Here is a 7,644-nt window from a genome sequence, read left to right on the forward strand (position 1 = left end):
TAGCCTCTAGCAGGCTGTAGGGGCAAGTGCTGTTAGTAGCGAGTAGCAGCACCTACACACAGACAAAGATCCTCCAGGTAGTCTCTAGCAGGCTGTAGTGGCAAGTGCTGTTAGTAGCGAGTAGCAGCACCTGCACAAACAGACAAAGATCCCCCAGGTAGCCTCTAGCAGGCTGTAGGTGTATGTGCTGTTATTATCGAGTAGCAGCACCTACACACACAGACAGAGCTCCCCCAGGTAGCCTCTAGCGGGCTGTAGGGGCAAGTGCTCTTAGTAGCGAGTAGCAGCACCTACACACACAGACAAAGGTCCCCCAGGTAGCGTCTAGCAGGCTGTAGGGGTATGTGCTGTTAGTAGCGAGTAGCAGCACCTACACACAGACAAAGATCCCCCAGGTAGCCTCTAGCAGAATGTAGGGGCAAGTGCTGTGAGTAGCGAGTAGCAGCACCTACACACACAGACAAAGATCCCCGAGGTAGCCTCTAGCAGGCTGTAGGGGCAAGTGCTGTTAGTAGCGTATAGCGCCACCTACACACACACAGACAAAGATCCCCCAGGTAACCTCTAGCAGTCTGTAGGGGCAAGTGCTGTTAGTAGCGAGTATCAGAACCTACACACACAAAGCTCCCCAGGTAGCCTCTAGCAGGCTGTAGGGGCAAGTGCTGTTATTAGCGAGTAGAAGCATCTACACACACACAGACAAAGATCCCCCAGGTAGCCTCAAGCAGGCTTTAGGGGCAAGTGCTGTGAGTAGCGTGTAGCAGCACCTACACACACAGACAAAGATCACCCAGGTTGCCTCTAGCAGGCTCTAGGGGCAAGTGCTGTTAGTTGCGAGTAGCCGCATATACACAAACAGACAAAGATCCCCCAGGTAGCCTTGAGCAGGCTGTAGGGGCAATTGCTGCTGGTAGCGAGTAGCAGCACCTACACACAGACAAAGATCCCTCAGGTAGCCTCTAGCAGGCTGAAGGCACAAGTGCTGTTAGTAACCAGTATCAGATCCTACACACACAAAGCCCCCCAGGTAGCCTCTAACAGGCTGTAGGGGAAAGTGCTGTTAGTAGCGAGTAGCATCACCTAAACACACACAGACAAATATCTCCCAGGTAGCCTCTAGCAGGCTGTAGGGGCAAGTGTTGTTAGTAGCGAGTAGCAGCACCTACACACACACAGACAAATATCTCCCAGGTAGCCTCTAGCAGGCTGTAGGGGCAAGTGCTGTGAGTAGCGTGTAGCAGCACCTACACACACAGACAAAGATCCCCCAGGTAGCCTCTAGCAGGCTCTAGGGGCAAGTGCTGTTAGTAGCGAGTATCCGCATATACACAAACAGACAAAGATCCCCCAGGTAGCCTCTAGCAGGCTGTAGGGGCAATTGCTGCTGGTAGCGAGTAGCAGCACCTACACACAGACAAAGATCCCCCAGGTAGCCTCTAGCAGGCTGTAGGGGCAAGTGCTGTTAGTAACCAGTATCAGATCCTACACACACAAAGCCCCCCAGGTAGCCTCTAGCAGGCTGTAGGGGAAAGTGCTGTTAGTAGCGAGTAGCAGCACCTACACACAGACAAAGATATCCCAGGTAGCCTCTAGCAGGCTGTAGGGGCAGGTGCTGTTAATATCGAGTAGCAGCACCTACACATACACAGACAAAGATCTCCCAGGTAGCCTCTAGCATGCTGTAGGGGCAAGTGCTGTTAGTAGCGAGTACCAGCACCCACACACAGACAAAGATCCCCCAGGTAGCCTCTAGCAGGCTGTAGTGGCAAGTGCTGTTATTTGCGAGTAGCAGCACCTACACATACAGACAAAGCTCCCCCAGGTAGCCTCTATCAGGCTGTTGGGGCAAGTGCTCTTAGTAGCGTGTAGCAGCACCTACACACACAGACAAAGATCTCCCAGGTAGCCTCTATCAGGCTGTTGGGGCAAGTGTTGCTAGTAGCAAGTAGCAGCAACTACATACACAGAGACAAAGATCCCCCACGTAGCCTCTAGCAGGCTGTAGGGGCAAGTGCTGTGAGTAGCGAGTAGCAGCACCTACACACACAGACAAAGATCCCCTAGGTAGTCTCTAGCAGGGGGTAGGGGCAAGTGCTGCTAGTAGCAAGTAGCAGCAACTACATACACAGAGACAAAGATCCCCCAGGTAGCCTCTAGCAGGCTGTCGGGGCAAGTGCTGCTGGTAGCGAGTAGAAGCACCTACACATACAGACAAAGATCCCCCAGGTAGCTTCTAGCAGGGCTGTAGGGGCAAGTGCTGTTAGTAGCGAATAGCAGCACCTACAAACACACAGACGAGGATCCCCCAGGTAGCCTCTTGCAGGCTGTAGGGGCAAGTGCTGTTAGTAGCGAGTAGCACCACCTACACACACACAGACAAAGATCCTCCAGGTAGTCTCTAGCAGGCTGTAGGGGCAAGTGCTGTTACTAGCGAGTAGCAGCACCTACACACAGACAAAAATCCCCCAGGTAGCCTCTAGCAGGCTGTGGTGGCAAGTGCTTTGAGTAGCGAGTAGGAGCACCTACACACACAGACAAAGATCCCCCAGGTAGCCTCTAGTAGGCTGTAGGGGCAAGTGCTGTTAGTAGCGAGTAACAGCACCTACACACACAAAGATCTCCCAGGTAGCCTCTAGCAGAGCTGTAGGGGCAAGTGCTGTTAGTAGCGAGTAGCAGCACCTACACACAGAGACAAATATCCCCCAGGTAGCCTCTAGCAGGCTGTAGGGGCAAGTGCTGTTATTAGCGAGTAGAAGCACCTACACACAGGCAAATATATCCCAGGTAGTCTCTAGCAGGCTGTAGGGGCAAGTGCTGTTAGTACAGACTGGCAGCACCTACACACGCACAGACAAAGATCCCCCAGGTAGCCTCTAGCATGCATTGGGGGCAAGTGCTGTTAGTAGCGAGTAACATCACCTACACACACAGACAAATATCTCCCAGGTAGCCTCTAGCAGGCTGTAGGGACAAGTGCTGTTAGTAGCGAGTAGCAGCACCTACACACAGACAAAGATCCCCCAGATAGCCTCTAGCAGGGGGTAGGGGCAAGTGCTGCTAGTAGCAAGTAGCAGTAACTACATACACACAGATAAAGATCCCCCAGGTAGCCTCTAGCAGGCTGTAGGGGCAAGTGCTGCTAGTAGCAACTAGCAGCACCTACATACACACGGACAAAGATCCCCCAGCTAGCCTCTAGCAGTCTGTAGGGGCAAGTGCTGGTAGTAGCGAGTAGGAGCACCTACATACACACAGACAAAGATCCCCCAGGTAGCCTCTAGCAGGCTGTAGGGGCAAGTGCTGCTAGTAGCAACTAGCAGCACCTACATACACACGGACAAAGATCCCCCAGATAGTCTCTAGCAGGCTGTAGGGGAAAGTGCTGTTAGTAGCGAGTAGCAGTATATACACACACAGACAAAGATCCCCCAGGTAGCCTCTAGCAGGCTGTAGGGGTATGTGCTGTTAGCAGCGAGTAGCAGCACCTACACACACACAGAAAGATCCCCTAGTTAACCTCTAGCAGGCTGTAGAGGCAAGTGCTGTTAGTAGCGTATAGCAGCACCTACACATAGACAAAGATCTCCCAGGTAGCCTCTAGCAGGCTGTAGGGGCAGGTGCTGTTAATATCGAGTAGCAGCACCTACACATACACAGACAAAGATCTCCCAGGTAGCCTCTAGCATGCTGTAGGGGCAAGTGCTGTTAGTAGCGAGTACTAGCACCCACACACAGACAAAGATCCCCCATGTAGCCTCTAGCAGGCTGTAGTGGCAAGTGCTGTTAGTAGCGTGGAGCAGCACCTACACACACAGACAAAGATCTCCCAGGTAGCCTCTATCAGGCTGTTGGGGCAAGTGTTGCTAGTAGCAAGTAGCAACAACTACATACACAGAGATAAAGATCCCCCACGTAGCCTCTAGCAGGCTGTAGGGGCAAGTGCTGTGAGTAGCGAGTAGCAGCACCTACACACACAGACAAAGATCCCCTAGGTAGCCTCTAGCAGGGGGTAGGGTCAAGTGCTGCTAGTAGCAAGTAGCAGCAACTACATACACAGAGACAAAGATCCCCCAGGTAGCCTCTAGCAGGCTGTCGGGGCAAGTGCTGCTGGTAGCGAGTAGCAGCACCTACACATACAGACAAAGATCCCCCAGGTAGCTTCTAGCAGGGCTGTAGGGGCAAGTGCTGTTAGTAGCGAATAGCAGCACCTACAAACACACAGACGAGGATCCCCCAGGTAGCCTCTAGCAGGCTGTAGGGGCAAGTGCTGTTAGTAGCGAGTAGCACCACCTACACACACACAGACAAAGATCCTCCAGGTAGTCTCTAGCAGGCTGTAGGGGCAAGTGCTGTTACTAGCGAGTAGCAGCACCTACACACAGACAAAAATCCCCCAGGTAGCCTCTAGCAGGCTGTGGGGGCAAGTGCTGTGAGTAGCGAGTAGGAGCACCTACACACACAGACAAAGATCCCCCAGGTAGCCTCTAATACGCTGTAGGGGCAAGTGCTGTTAGTAGCGAGTAACAGCACCTACACACACAAAGATCTCCCAGGTAGCCTCTAGCAGAGCTGTAGGGGCAAGTGCTGTTAGTACAGACTGGCAGCACCTACACACGCACAGACAAAGATCCCCCAGGTAGCCTCTAGCATGCATTGGGGGCAAGTGCTGTTAGTAGCGAGTAACATCACCTACACACACAGACAAATATCTCCCAGGTAGCCTCTAGTAGGCTGTAGGGACAAGTGATGTTAGTAGCGAGTAGCAGCACCTACACACAGACAAAGATCCCCCAGATAGCCTCTAGCAGGGGGTAGGGGCAAGTGCTGCTAGTAGCAAGTAGCAGTAACTACATACACACAGACAAAGATCCCCCAGGTAGCCTCTAGCAGGCTGTAGGGGCAAGTGCTGCTAGTAGCAAATAGCAGCACCTACATACACACGGACAAAGATCCCCCAGCTAGCCTCTAGCCGTCTGTAGGGGCAAGTGCTGTTAGTAGCGAGTAGGAGTACCTACACACACACAGACAAAGATCCCCCAGATAGTCTCTAGCAGGCTGTAGGGGCAAGTGCTGGTAGCGAGTAGCAGCACCTACACACAGAAAAAGATCCCCCAGGTAGCCTCTAGCAGGCTGTAGGGGCAAGTGCTGTTAGTAGCGAGTAGCCGCATATACAAACAGACAAAGATCCCCCAGGTAGCCTCTAGCAGGCTGTAGGGGCAAGTGCTGTTAGTAGCAAGTAGAAGCACCAACACACACAGACAAAGATCCCCCACGTAGCCTCGGGCAGGATGTAGGGGCAAGTGCTGTTTGGAGCGAGTAGCCGCATATACACACAGAGACAAAGATCCTTCAGGTAGCCTCTAGCAGGCTGTAGGGGCAAGTGCTGTTAGTAGCGAGTAGCAGCACCTACACACACAGACAAAGATCCCCCCGTAGCCTCTAGCAGACTGTAGGGGCAAGTGCTGTTAGTAGCGAATAGCAGCATCTACACACACACAGACAAAGATCCCCCAGGTAGCCTTTAGCAGGCTGGAGGGGCAAGTGCTGTTATTAGCGAGTAGCAGCACCGACACACACAGACAAAAGATCCCCCAGGTAGCCTCTAGCAGGCTGTAGGGGCAAGTGCTGCTGGTAGCGAGTAGCAGCACCTACACACACAAAGACAAGATCCCCCAGGTAGCCTCTAGCAGGCTGTAGGGGCAAGTGCTGTTAGTTGCGAGTAGCAGCACCTACACACACCCACAGACAAAGATCCACCAGGTAGCCTCTAGCAGTCTGTAGGGGCAAGTGGTGTTAGGAGCGAGTAGCAGCACCTACACACAGAGACAAAGATACCTCAGGTAGCCTCTAGCAGGCTGTAGGGGCAAGTGCTGTTAGTTGCGAGTAGCAGCACCTACAAACACAGACAAAGATACCCCAGGTAGCCTCTAGCAGGCTGTAGGGGCTAGTGCTGTCAGTAGCGGGTAGTAGCACCTACAAACACAGATAAACATCCCCCAAGTAGCCTCTAGCAGGCTGTAGGGGCAAGTGCTGTTAGTAGCGCGTAGCAGCATCTACACACACACAGACAAAGATCCCCCAGGTAGCCTCTAGCAGGCTGTCGGGGCAAGTGCTGTTAGTAGCGAGTAGCCGCATACACACAGACAAAGATCCCCCAGGTAGCCTCTAGCAGGCTGTAGGGGCAAGTGCTGTTAGTAGCAAGTAGCAGCACATACACACACAGACAAAGATGCCCCAGGTAGCCTCTAGCAGGCTGTAGGGGCAAGTGCTGTTAGTAGCAAGTAGAAGCACCTACACACACAGACAAAGATCCCCCAGGTAACATCGAGCAGGATGTAGGGGCAAGTGCTGTTAGTAGCGAGTAGCAGCATCTCCACAGACACAGACAAAGATCCCCCACGTAGCCTTTAGCAGGCTGTAGGGGCAAGTGCTGTTATTAGCGAGTAGCAGCACCGACACACACAGACAAAAGATCCCCCAGGTAGCCTCTAGCAGGCTGTAGGGGCAAGTGCTGTTAGTTGCGAGTAGCAGCACCTACACACAGAGACAAAGATACCCCAGGTAGCCTCTAGCAGGCTGTAGGGGCAAGTGCTGTTAGTTGCGAGTAGCATCACCTACACAGGCCCACAGACAAAGATCCCCCAGGTAGCCTCTAGCAGTCTGTAGGGGCAAGTGGTGTTAGGAGCGAGTAGCAGCACCTACACACACAGACAAAGATACCCCAGGTAGTCTCTAGCAGGCTGTAGGGGCAAGTGCTGTTGGTAGCGAGTAGCAGCACCTACACACACACAAAGATCCCCCAGGTAGCCTCTAGCAGGCTGTACGGGCAAGTGCTGTTAGTAGCGAGAAGCAGCATCTGCACAGACATAGACAAAGATCCCCCAGGTAGCCTCTAGCAGGCTGTAGGGGCAAGTGCTGTTGGTAGCGAGTAGCAGCACCTACACACAGACAAGATACCCCAGGTAGCCACTAGCAGGCTGTAGGGGCAAGTGCTGTGAGTAGCGTGTAGTAGCACCTACAATCACAGATAAACATCCCCCAGGTAGCCTCTAGCAGGCTGTAGGGGCAAGTGCTGTTAGTAGCGAGTAGCAGCACCTACACAGACATAGACAAAGATCCCCCATGTAGCCTCTAGCAGGCTGTAGGGGCAAGTGCTGTTGGTAGCGAGTAGCAGCACTTACACACAGACAAAGATACCCCAGGTAGCCTCTAGCAGGCTGTAGGGGCTAGTTGTGTTAGTAGCGAGTAGCAGCACCTACAGACAGACACAAATCCCCCAGGTAGCCTCTAGCAGGCTGTAGGGGCAAGTGCTGTTGTTAGCAAATAGCAGCACCTACACACAGACAAAGATCCCCAGGTAGCCTCTAGCAGGCTGTAGGGGCAAGTGCTGTGAGTAGCGAGTAGCAGCACCTACACACACAGACAAAGATCCCCCAGATAGCCTCTATGAGGATGTAGGGGCAAGTGCTGTTAGGAGCGAGTAGCAGCACCTAGACGCAGACAAAGATCCCCCAGGTAGCCTCTAGCAGGCTGTAGGGGCACGTGTTGTGAGTAACGAGTAGCAGCACCTACACACAGACAAAGATCTCCCAGGTAGCCTTATGCAGGCTGTACGGGCAAGTGCTGTGAGTAGCGAGTAACAGC

The sequence above is a fragment of the Petromyzon marinus genome (genome assembly GCF_048934315.1).
Source record: "Petromyzon marinus isolate PM22_M1 ecotype Great Lakes invasive population chromosome 84 unlocalized genomic scaffold, UKy_Petmar_22M1.pri1.0 chr84_unloc.2, whole genome shotgun sequence".
In the NCBI taxonomy this organism is placed as follows: domain Eukaryota; kingdom Metazoa; phylum Chordata; class Hyperoartia; order Petromyzontiformes; family Petromyzontidae; genus Petromyzon; species Petromyzon marinus.